General features: G+C 31.8%; 1 long non-coding RNA gene across 1 annotated transcript in view; it reads right to left on the bottom strand.

The window, feature by feature from the left end:
* Positions 1–8,695, bottom strand: part of LOC143062243 (uncharacterized) — a 29,598-nt gene extending 20,903 nt beyond the window's left edge. The window contains exons 1-2 of the long non-coding RNA XR_012974631.1: positions 8,624–8,695; positions 7,273–7,379 (exon numbers count right to left, since the gene is read on the bottom strand). This is a non-coding gene — a long non-coding RNA (uncharacterized LOC143062243). The remainder of the gene's footprint in view (positions 1–7,272; positions 7,380–8,623) is intronic.
* Between the last annotated feature and the right edge of the window lie 3,400 nt (positions 8,696–12,095).

Raw genomic sequence — 12,095 nt, 5'->3', positions numbered from 1 at the left:
TATCGACGAACTGGGGGGAAATGGTTGAAGGCTAATTATGATATACTACCTTAGTATCGATGGAAGGTTGCTACTTTTATCCTCAGACCCCATTATCTCTTTTGCTCATGGAATTATGTATATACATACTAGCTGTTTTGTCATTGCATAGAGATTATTTAACTTGGCGTTAGGTTTATACGCCAGTACAGTATTTTGTAGAACGCATTGAAGGCACGATTTGAAAGACACATGTAAAGATGTATAAAAATCATAAAATATTAATAATTTTTAAACAGAATAAGAGTAATAAAGTAAAGAATTAAAAAACAGCGAAGTAAAATATGGTTATGGATATATATAACTTTCTTTTAAAGATTACATCCAATTTACACGTTAATATTAAAATAATATCTTTTGAAGATTTTAATCGTGTATAAAATTTGATATCATGTTAAAAGCAGACCGTTTATGATTAAAATAGATACCATCTATGGGTCTTATTTCATTTCAAAATCGCCATTAAACTGAATATATAGTAATAACTAGATAAATAGGTTTTATTTTGCCATCGGTTGGGGACATTTTCAATCGGCATAAAATTTTACATATCGTCGTATCTCATTTCATGACAATCTCACCATGATTTGCAAACTCTACACAATAATAAAATGTATGGTACAATCAGCACTGTGCACGGAAGAGAGGTACAATGGGTTATTCTAAAGAGTGAAGACAGATTTGTTTAACATAGATTTATAGGCTTATTTAGTTCTATGCAATTTATTTTGTCAATATAATACCTTATGGGGGTTTATAATTTACGTATACTGGTATTTCATAATTCTAAGTTCATTTCTCACTTTTGAAAAAAAAAAAATCAAATAGAAATTCAGATCCAACCTTTTTAGAGATCTTCGCCAAGCACTATTTTCATCACTTCATCGGGTACGAAGTATATATTTAAAAATAGGTAATCAATAGATGAGATGCAGAAGATGCCAAAGATGCAAAAAAATGGCAAAAACACAAAAAACATGTAACACGAGAACCAAAAGTGTATATGCGTATCCTACTCTACATGTGGCATCCGTCTTGATGTTCATGCTAGTACACATTCTGTGATAAGTCCTATGTGATAAAAATAACATACGACGAAAAGAGAATGAGATTAATTATCATCTTATCAAGATCATCCTACTCTAAAGGTGGACATGAAGTGGAATATATGAGCATCTAAAAGTTCTTCCCTTCAACAGCGAGAAACGCGCCAATTAACGGTTTTGTATCGATGCATGATGATGGGAATTTTAACGACCTTGACTGGCTATATACGCCAAGGTCGGCGGTTCCACAATCCAAGTGCATTTAGAATGAGGCTGTTTAATAGCACCAATGTACCGTGTTAAGCGAAAATAGAGTTTTAGTGTTTTTTTAAAGAAACAATTCAATTCTATGTAGGAAAAAATGAAATGGAGAGATTTGGGTATATCACAGCGAAACAAAAGCTACATGACAACAAATTACCCAAGACTTCTAAAATCCTCTTTTCAGCCACTGACCTAAGGGGAGGGTTGGGTTAGCCGCTCCAGTCATACTTCAGTAATTCCTTATCTAATCAACTAAATGCTTCGAACAAAAGGGGGCCATCCCCCTTGGATCCACCTATGGTATAATGTAAAGCCTGTTGTCACCGTCAAAATTAACTTAAGTCAAAGTTTTCTTTGACCATGCAGGTAAACTTGGTCTAAGTCATCTGTTTTCTCTATCAAATTCTTTCATTAGAAAATTCCGTCAAAGTCCATCGATAAGTTTCAAGAAAAATGGGGATACGATTCTATTTAATCCAAGTCCGTCGTCAAAGAATTTTTTAGCAAAGTTGCCACTATAAAAAAATGCATCGAAAACTTCTACCAAGAAGTTTTGCTTAACCTTCAGAAACCTTCTTTTATAGATTATTTTTCAATATATTTTCGTAAAGCCGTAAGTTCTATTAAACTTGTATTGCCCTCCCAAATTCTATCTACTCGATAGAATTTTACGATGTCAATGCTTGTTTTACTAGATTTTAAGCAGGTAGCTTATATTCAATTTACTAAAACTATTAATTTATTCAATAGAAATTGGAATTCCAATTATTGGTTGATACCGATTGTTATTCACAAAGAAGAAAAATCTATCAAAGTTTTATCATACATTGTCAATATACATGAATATACAATTATGGAGTTTCCCCTTTTTGTGTACCTTTTCGAAGTTGTAGGCGATGTAATAAAATATACATGAATATACAATTATGGAATTTCCCCTTTTAGTGTACCTTTTCGAAGTTGTAGGCGATGTAATAAATAAAAATTTGATAAATTGCGCCATTGTCCACGTTACAACTGCTGTAAATGCCATTATTACAAAAGAACGCAAATCCAATTGTAAGAATACTATACCAACGTAAATCATTTAAACAAAGGCACAGTTTCTAATAAAACTTGATACCATGTTCTTTGGAAAAAGCAAGAGCCCATACCCGGGTGTGTATCATTATTTCAAATAATGAAATTTGAATAAATTCAATTTGTCTATGAACTTGAAACACTTTACGTAAAATATGTTGCAATTAAAATTTTAATGCAATGGATATTATAATTGAAGCTGAAGTGTTTAATTTCAATGATGTCTAGCTGTTTTATCTATAAAATTTATAAATGTATTGGTTTTGCATCTGCCAAAGTTAACCAAAAAGTAAAACAAAATGCTTCATAATCTGAAAAATACACCTACTGCCTGGCATTCAACAATATATAACACTTTCCTCATAAAAGAAAACAATATACCTTTTATTCAAACTTATAACTTAAACAGTTATACAAATAACAAAATAATTGAACAAATAAAATTTTCCTTTTTTCATTTTTGTTGAAATATCTTTAAAATTCATTCCTTCAAACGAAAGAGTAAAGGGTACATTTTAGTATAGATGAAAGATGTATGAAGCTTTTAAAAGTCTTTGATATTTATGCAAAAGGTTAAGCAAATTGGACACACAAATTATTAGATATAGTTTGTTTAGCAAGGGATATATGATACTACTTGGTATAGCCTAATCGACAGTTTATAGTAAAAAGTAAAATAACAAAAATACAGACTCAGAGGAAAATCCAAGACGGAAAGTCCCTAAGCAGATGTCAAAATCAAAAGCACAAACATATCAAATGAATAGATAACTATTTGGGGTTGAGATCTCATAAACATGTTTAACCCCGCCGCATTTTTGCGCCTGTCATAAGTCAGGAGCCTCTAGCCTTTGTTAGTCCTGTATTATTTTTAATTTTAGTTTCTTGTGTACAATTTGGAGTTTAGAATGGCGTTCATTATCACTGAACTAGTATATATATTTGTTTAGGGGCCAGTGGTGACCTTCTGCTGTTGTCTGTTCTATGGTCGGGTTGTTGTCTCTTTGACACATTCCCCATTTTATAACAACAGTCTTATTTCTGACTTGGAACAGACATTTTCTTATGTTTAAAATGATGGATTAAACCTAGTTTTAAAGCCAGCTAAACTCAAAAGCGGATGAAGTGGAATATCAAAAGTCGCAAAATTCCTCCCAAGCAGCCAAACAGACGTCCCTCTTTAGTATGGATGTCTTTGTCAGATTAGAGAAATCCGGGGTCCAACACATTTCTTTTATTCATTTAAACTTAAATGGGGTCGCTCGCCATCGATAAGTAGTTAATGTTATATCACATGCATGCGCTTGTAGCATATCCCATTTTCTCAGTTCTTTTTTTATTAAATTGTTCAGTTATTTTATTTTTAGTTCTCGCTCTTGTTCATGTATACATGCAGTCTTCCACTGCAAGATGCGAGAAGAATAACTGCTCGTATATGAACTACAGTTATTGTAAAATAGTACGGGTATGAGAGAGAAGTAAAATAAGCTTAAATAAGTGAAGATATTAAAGTAAATTTGATTAAAATGAAAGAACACTAAAAAGGCTGAGACCATGACACAAGCGTCTGAGGTGCATATTATATTTTAACAATAGTATAGTATATTTTTGTAAATATAAATAGTGAATTAACCGTAAATGGTTATATAAATTGTAAAATAGTTAATGAAGATAGTTCTATACATATATTCCTATGTAAAAAAAACAGTACTAACAAACTAATCTATAGCATGATCCATCTACATATATATAAATACACTCCATACTCAATTTTTTATTTGTACTTAAAAATTTCTTTCTTCATGTTTTATTCTTACTAATAACTTTATTTAATATTGGAAGGTTAGTCCAGTCTTTTGTATACAAGTCTTTTATAACGTAACGATATGTAAGATATACTATTTATATTATACTTTAATAAGTAATTTACTACTTTGGGCGTCCAGTAGACTGTTTTGGTCTACAACTATGTTTATCTAGCTCATATTTTAGTTATAATTTTGAAATAACTTTATACTCGTGACTTGTCATTTTAACATCTCAATTAGAAAAGAATACCGACTATTAGGTTTAAATGTTACACATTCCGTAACGAAACTTTCATTTAAAGATTTAAAAAAAAACTTTGATACATATACGCTAGCAAGCATGATTTTAAAAATTGGACTCATTTTTACCGAATTGTATCATTTTCATTGATGTTGACCTGATTTGCGAGACTATTTCATATTGGTCCTTTTATAGCTTGCTGTTCGATGTGTACCAAGGCTCCGTGTTGAAGACCGTACTTTGACCTATAATGGTATATATTAGGGACGACATCAAAAGTTCAATGTAAGATAAAAAACTTAATTCACATAGTTTTTTCACTGACCCCCCCACCCCCATCTTAACTTAATTTGAGAAAAATTGATTTACCTATATGGATATAAGTAAAATCGATTTTTTATTAACAAAACTTGCAGCAATGTTGACCCCCCCCCCCCCCACCCCCAAACTATTTGATTTAAGTTTTTTATCCTACATCGATCTTTTGATGTCGTCCCTTACTTTTAAAAGTTATGACTTGGATGGAAAGTTGTCTCCTTGGCACTCATACCACATCCTCTTATATCTATATTTATATAGAGAAGAAAATGACTAAAAATATACCAAAGCTCCGATAAAGGAAAAAAGATACGAAGGCTTTTGTACCTCAGGCATAGATTACCTTAGCTGTATTTGGCAACACTTTTAAGAATTTTGGATCTCAATGCTCTTCAACTTCGTACTTTATTTGGCAATTTTTAACTTTTTTGGATTCGAGCGTCACTGATTAGTCTTTTGTAAACGAAACGCGCGTCTGGCGTATATATAAAATTTAGTCCTGGTATTTATGATGAGTTTATTATACATGCTGAACGAAAATATCAACCGAATAAATCTGGAATATAATACAAACACAACTCATACTAAAAGATCAATGAGTTTGCAATTTTCTGCATGGCGGCAGCTTTTACGGTACATATACATTTATGAATTAACGAAATGAATATAACATGATATAAATGACAATAGTGGGTTAACTGGAATAGTAAGCTATTGACTAAGGAATGAAACGTAAAGAAAAAGTTACTTAAAATTGTGGTTTGAAAAAAAGAAGTTTTATATGGCTGTGACTGTGGCACCCTTTCCTTTAAGTCATTTTAGCAAGCAATCTAACCAAAGATCGTACCTTTGCCTACACACTTAACACAATCAACTGTAAAATAACGCAATTAGCTGTAAAACGTCTCTTGTAAATCTTCAATTGCAGTGGCGGATCCAGGGGGGGGGGGTTCCGGGGGTGCGCACCCCCCCTTTATTTTTGCCGATCAATGCATTTGTATCGGGACATATGTTTTGCACCCCCCCCCCCTTTGCCCTGGGTTCGCACCCCCCCCCCCCCCTTTCGAAAATTCCTGCATCCGCCCCTGAATTGTAATACAGTTTACGAATAAAAGCATCTTTTCATTTTCAAATAATAATTCTTACCACATTATATCAGATGTTATATATGTATATATTATATAGTTGTTGTATAAATTCAAAAAGCAAACAATTATCACGGGATTTACTCTGGCATTGATGAATACGTTACAATATAAATAACCATTGTTGAAGAAAAATCATCATTAATAAATTATTCATAATTTTCAAAACTCGTTTAAACAGTAGGAAAATGCTTGTTGCTCTTTGACGCACAACATAAACTCGTTGACATGCATCGACACCATCAGAACATGTGTCGATTAGACATGTCTACATATGGCATTCTTTTTTCAATCCTTGGCAAACGGTCTGTGTGTTGCTTTTAATCGACCATTATACTCTAATTTGTTAAAGTGATTTACTGATTAATAAGATAGTAAGAGTTGGGTCTGTGCAAGGCAAAGGTGTTCCGAAAGTTGAGAGGAACTGATTCATGGTTTGAAATATGGCGTTGCTATTAAGAATATAAACACATGGTAGGGTCGTAAATTGTTTGATATTTCTATAAGATATTCGTAAAAATATTCACACATATAATGTGTAATGTGATAAATTAAGTAATACATTGTTCAAAAGTCTTTGTTTTCACAAACTTCTTTCAAACTTTAATAGTCCGATGAATTTATTATAACATCACCCTTTTTAAAATTATAACTAATAAAGTTATACAAGGGAATTCTATCTGTAAAAGATGAATATTTAATAGGATGTGTTTTTCAATTTTTCATAACATTATTTGCCCATAAACATTATTAAATATGATGATATCGCTAATTCCTGTCAATTTATACTAATATTTATTATTATGTTTAAGATAATATCTACGGGCACCTGTTTATAAAAAGGTTGAAAATTTTAGCTTTTCAATATAAGATTTCAATTTGCATACCTACTATAAACTTTGCCATTAATTTATTATTTTGCATGTACAGATTTAATATAAAAATCAACATTAATGTCATTTTACAAACAATCTTTATTTTGTGAGCTTAAAAAATGAATATGATCTTATGTACTTCTTATGATTAACTGCCATTTATACTCTCTGACTTGGCATTAATTCATGAAACTTCCAAATGTGTTGAGTTAAATGTATGTGTTTTCATCTGCATGCACCGACCCGACCCTAATATTTCCGAGGCCAATGTTTTTTTGCTATTCAATTAAGTATAATTATCACGACCTTCCACGTTAAACGATTGAGAAAAACTAGATTTAAGAGAAAGGTTTCCGATTTCATATTGAGTTTTCAGAAAGGATTCAGATATTCAATGATAAATGTGTTGATAGTATTTAATATTTCTAAAATAATATTTTTAAATTGGTGACGAACCTGAAGATTGTCTTCAATGAGGAAACAAAAAGAGCTGTATGTTTTAGATTTTTTCTGGCTATTGCTTCAAAGTTTGCTGCAAACCATTTCTTGCGCCTATTCGCATTCTGTCAATAAATAAAGAACACCTTTCATTGTTTTTAAACTATTGAATTTAAGACGTATGAATGGACTGATGTTGTAGAATAGTGACATAAAAATTAAATACATGCGTACCTAGTGTCTTTTTGTTATTTGGATGCACAAGTACCCGGACACGTCCACTTGTATTTTTGTTCATCTGATGGGTTAAGCCTTTTTCAACTGATTCGTTCTTATTTTGTACTGTTAAACCAGTGTTCCAGCTAAGGGGAGGGTTGGGATCCCGCTAACATGTTTAACCCCGCCACATTATGTTTGTATGTGCCTGTCCCAAGTCAGGAGCCTGTAATTCGGTGGTTGTCGTTTGTTTATGTGTTACTGTTACATATTTGTTTTTTGTTAATTTTTTTGTACATGAATATGACCTTCAGTTTTCTTGTTTGAATTGTTTTACATTCTCATTTCGGGGCCTTTTATAGCTGACTATGCGGTATGGGCTTTGCTCATTGTTACAGGCCGTACGGTGACCTATAGTTGTTAATTTCTGTGTCATTTTGGTCTCTTGTGGAGAGTATCAAGAAAAGACCATTTTTGTGTAATATTATGTATGTGAACATTGCTCTGCACTAGACCGACTAGCTGAGTACAATTTGTACATCTTAGTTCAAAAGACGGTCAGTCCGCCGGCATGGAATCCCTGCCCCTTACCCGGACAAATTATTCGGACTCCGAGCCGACCAGTATGCTCTTACTCTAAACGGGTCAATTCTTTTCTTTCTAACTCCGGTTGAAAAGGAATTTGATGCGACTGTTGTACACGTAAGAGGTTTAGCTAGCTATAAAACCAGGTTCAATCCACCATTTTCTACATAAGAAAATGCCTGTATCAAGTCAGGAATACGACAGTTGTTAACCATTCGTTTGATGTGTTTGAGCTCTTGATTTTTTCCATTTACTTAGGGACTTTCCGTTTTGAATTTTCACCGAGTTCAGTATTTTCACCGAGTTCAGTATTTCAGAGGAAAATATCAAAACTTTGATTCTTATTATTTTTTAAGAGAATTATATCTTATATAAATACTAAAGTATTTAAATAACAAGGAATCAATCAATCAATATTTTAACAAATCAATCAAGATCAGGGGTCAATAGCTCCTTCTTTGATCTCTTCAATATATTTCATTTTTACTTTCCTGAAATAATCGATTATTATAAGTTTAAAAATTTACACATTTGATAAGTGACTTGATGACTCTAATAAATTACTCACCATTTCATGTAATTATTTGTCAAGCCATGAGGTCAACCAGGCTTGATCATTCTACTTTCGGTTAAACTAGTTTTATAATATCAAAACAAATGACGGACAAAAATCCGTTTTGGGTTTTTTTTTTTAATTTCTTTCTTATATGATTGTTTATATATAGGATATGTATTGCGTGCTCATATGAATACTTTGTAAAATGCAACTAACACAAGATATAAATATAAGAATTATTTTGCAAATCAAATCCCCTGGTTTCATTAGCAATTAACAACACAGGGAGGAACCTTAGCGTCATTGTTGTAGCGATAAGGGACATTGTTCACAACCAGTAGTAAAATAAAATATTTAAAGTTGAAAAAAAAGAGTTCAGTATTTTTGTGATTTTACTTTATCAAGCGGTCTGGGTAGCTCCATTACAGTCATCACTAGACTATCGGCACTTAGGTTATCAGTTCGAATGACCATTGAAGTATTATATAGTATAGTACTTCCATGAAATGACAAACGTGGCAGGGTGCTTTTGACTCCGATCTGAATAAACTATTTTTTTTAATAGTTTCATATTTTGTTTTGTCTATGTTTGATATAGCTGTTAGATAGTTTTCTCGTTGGCAATCATAACGTCTCCGGCTCTTCTTTTTTTTTTTATATAAAATTGCCACTTTTCCTGCCAAAGATCAGTTGCTTTGACCTGACACCAATACAAAAAAGCGACCATGATAGAACGAAATTCATAACAGTGTGGTCGACAGTAAAACGTTTATTAGTAATTGTACTGAAAAGTTTACCTTTAACTTGTTTGTCGTGGGCGATGATTTTATGCTCACTCAGTCTATCGGAGGCCTTCAAGTGGGGATTTAAATAATCATTTGTTACACATTTTGATACATAAAATGAAACTTTCTTTTCACATATCATTTAAGGAATTTATTTTAAATAATTGTTATACCATCACTTACAACAGTTTCACTTTTAAGAATATTAATGTCCAGAGCTGATATCAATAAATAATAATAAAAAAAAAAAGTTTATTCATGGTAAAAAAAAACAAAAAAACTTTTAAGTTATTAGGGACCCGCGTTATTTCAGAAAATATCTTATTGATTAAGAGAACAAAAACTTCTACGTTGTGATCATTTAAGAGTGGCCTTCTATTTATTCAATGCTAACCATGTGGGCTTTGTTTTTTTTTATATACCATAAATCGATTCGTTCATTCAGATATTTGTCAGTTTGCCTTGGCTCTTCAAGTCCAACACACAACTTCTCACGAAATTGGTATTTTTCTTACAAAAATTACATCCATGTGATGTATTCTTTTCATGGAGAATGAATGTTGCACCTTATTTTATTTGTTATCGTTTTTTTTTTGTGTGTATCATTGACGTATAAGACAACCTGAATCTTCTTTATTCAAATTTAAAACATACGAGATGGCAATTATGACACAAAATAACTAAATTAAACTTACAGCAGAAGAAAGATAATGAACATCGCTTTTATAGTCTTCTAAATATCGAAGACGCGTGGTCTTTTTAAAAATGATGTAAATTTATAAAGGAAACAACAAACAAAATAGTTCGAATATTTATATTGGAAAAAGTAACGGTGTGTAAATCATAACAATTATTTTATTTCAATGAAAATCAAACTGTTGAATTTTTTCCGCTGCGAGCAAATTTTTAATTTTGGTCGCATTTTGAAAATCAATAAATCTTGTATTCTTGTTGGAAGCTGCACTGTGTAGTTTATACCCGTTTTTTTCAATGCCACACAAATCCAACACAGACAAAAAAAATGGTAGGTTCAAGAAATAATTGATGCAAACTATACTTTATTGTAGTTTTAACATGGGTAGGCATTATATTCGTGATTATTTTTGCCCGAGCGATATCGAAAAACTATTATAAAAAGTGTCCTATATATATAGTTCAGTGAAAATGTACGTCATACTTATTTCCTAAACAAATAAATAAACAAACATTAATTAACATACAACACTACCAAAGGCCAGATACTCCTTACTTGTATGATTTTGTAAAAAAATGCATCTTTTTAAAACAGTCGAAAACAAAATTGTCTGTCCAATGGAAAAGTCGAAGCCCAAAAAAGATGAACAGTGCATTATAGAAACATAGAAGCTGGTTGCAAAAGTTGACGACAAGATCTATTTTATAACTTGAGTATGGCCTAATACTATTAACCTGAAATAAATATATTTATAGCAATTCCCTTGATACGAAAGATCTACATGTTGCCTTGGGCTTTTTTTTTTTTCTTTTTTTTATGCTCTTTGGTTGGGTTTTTGTCTCAATGACAATTCAATTTTCATTCTTATCATAGATATAACTGCATGTTAAAATAAGAATATGAAGTGTGATAGGCAATCAGACACATTCTTTCCAGGCACCAACAGGCGTTATCAAGCTATATGTCCCCGTATGGCCTTCGACCATTAGCAAAATACACACTTTATAGAATGAAAAAAACAAACATAAAAGATGAGCGAGAAAAAAAATAGGGATACCGCATGGAAATTGGAAAATGGTCCGCAACATTAATTTAGTCAACTCACTTAGTTGAAATTAAAGACCTGGCGAATTTTAGCCTTTTGCAATGGATGTGATGTATGTTTAAAAAAAATCATGGTTTGTTTGGACATTTTTATAAATCAAGTCTTGTTTTTAAATTATTTGCAAGTAAGTTTTAAGTCACGAACAAATAATCACTCACAGAAAGACGTCAAATCCATCAACAAAAGAAAAAAATTAATAGACGACCGACAACGCACAGAATATCATGTATGTGTTCCGGACCATATGAGTATTTGGACCATACGCATATATCATGACCATAAGGGTATACTAATATGGTCCAACCATACACGTATGGTCCAAATACTCATAAGGTCCGGAACATATTTTATTTGCGATCACAAATGCACGAAGACGTCCATTTCTATGTAAATTGGGTCGATTTTTTTATATAGATAAGATGAATGCGTTTCTGTTGCCAAGTGTTTTTCACAAGTATAGTAGCAGTATAGCAGAACGGTTTAAGTTTCCTATATACACCAAGTGATACATTTTGCCAATACAATAACGTAAATGCATGCAAATTTCACAAGGTTTAATCCAAATAGTTTCTTACTATCCAATAACTTTCAAGTACGAAAAAGACAGGGCAGAAGTATATTTTGTCTTTATGTTTCGTATTTGCACAACTTTTGAAAGTGGATTATGCATTCGTTCTAAAATAAAATTAGACCAGATAAAAGTTTAAAGATTACATAACTCGACAATCGCAATTGTTAAATCCGAAAAAGATAATCAATCAATACATGCATTCAGTAAGTCATTCTTTTTTCTGAAAGAACATGGCTTTGCGATATCTTATTATGAAAATTGATTGTCGAAACATAACAAAAACACAAGTAAAGGACGTTTAATTAATCAATATAAATCAAAACACAAAT

Source organism: Mytilus galloprovincialis, chromosome 2 (genome assembly GCF_965363235.1).
Source record: "Mytilus galloprovincialis chromosome 2, xbMytGall1.hap1.1, whole genome shotgun sequence".
NCBI lineage: Eukaryota > Metazoa > Mollusca > Bivalvia > Mytilida > Mytilidae > Mytilus > Mytilus galloprovincialis.
Note: the sequence above shows the minus strand (reverse complement) of the source record. Positions and strands in the feature narration are given on the sequence as shown.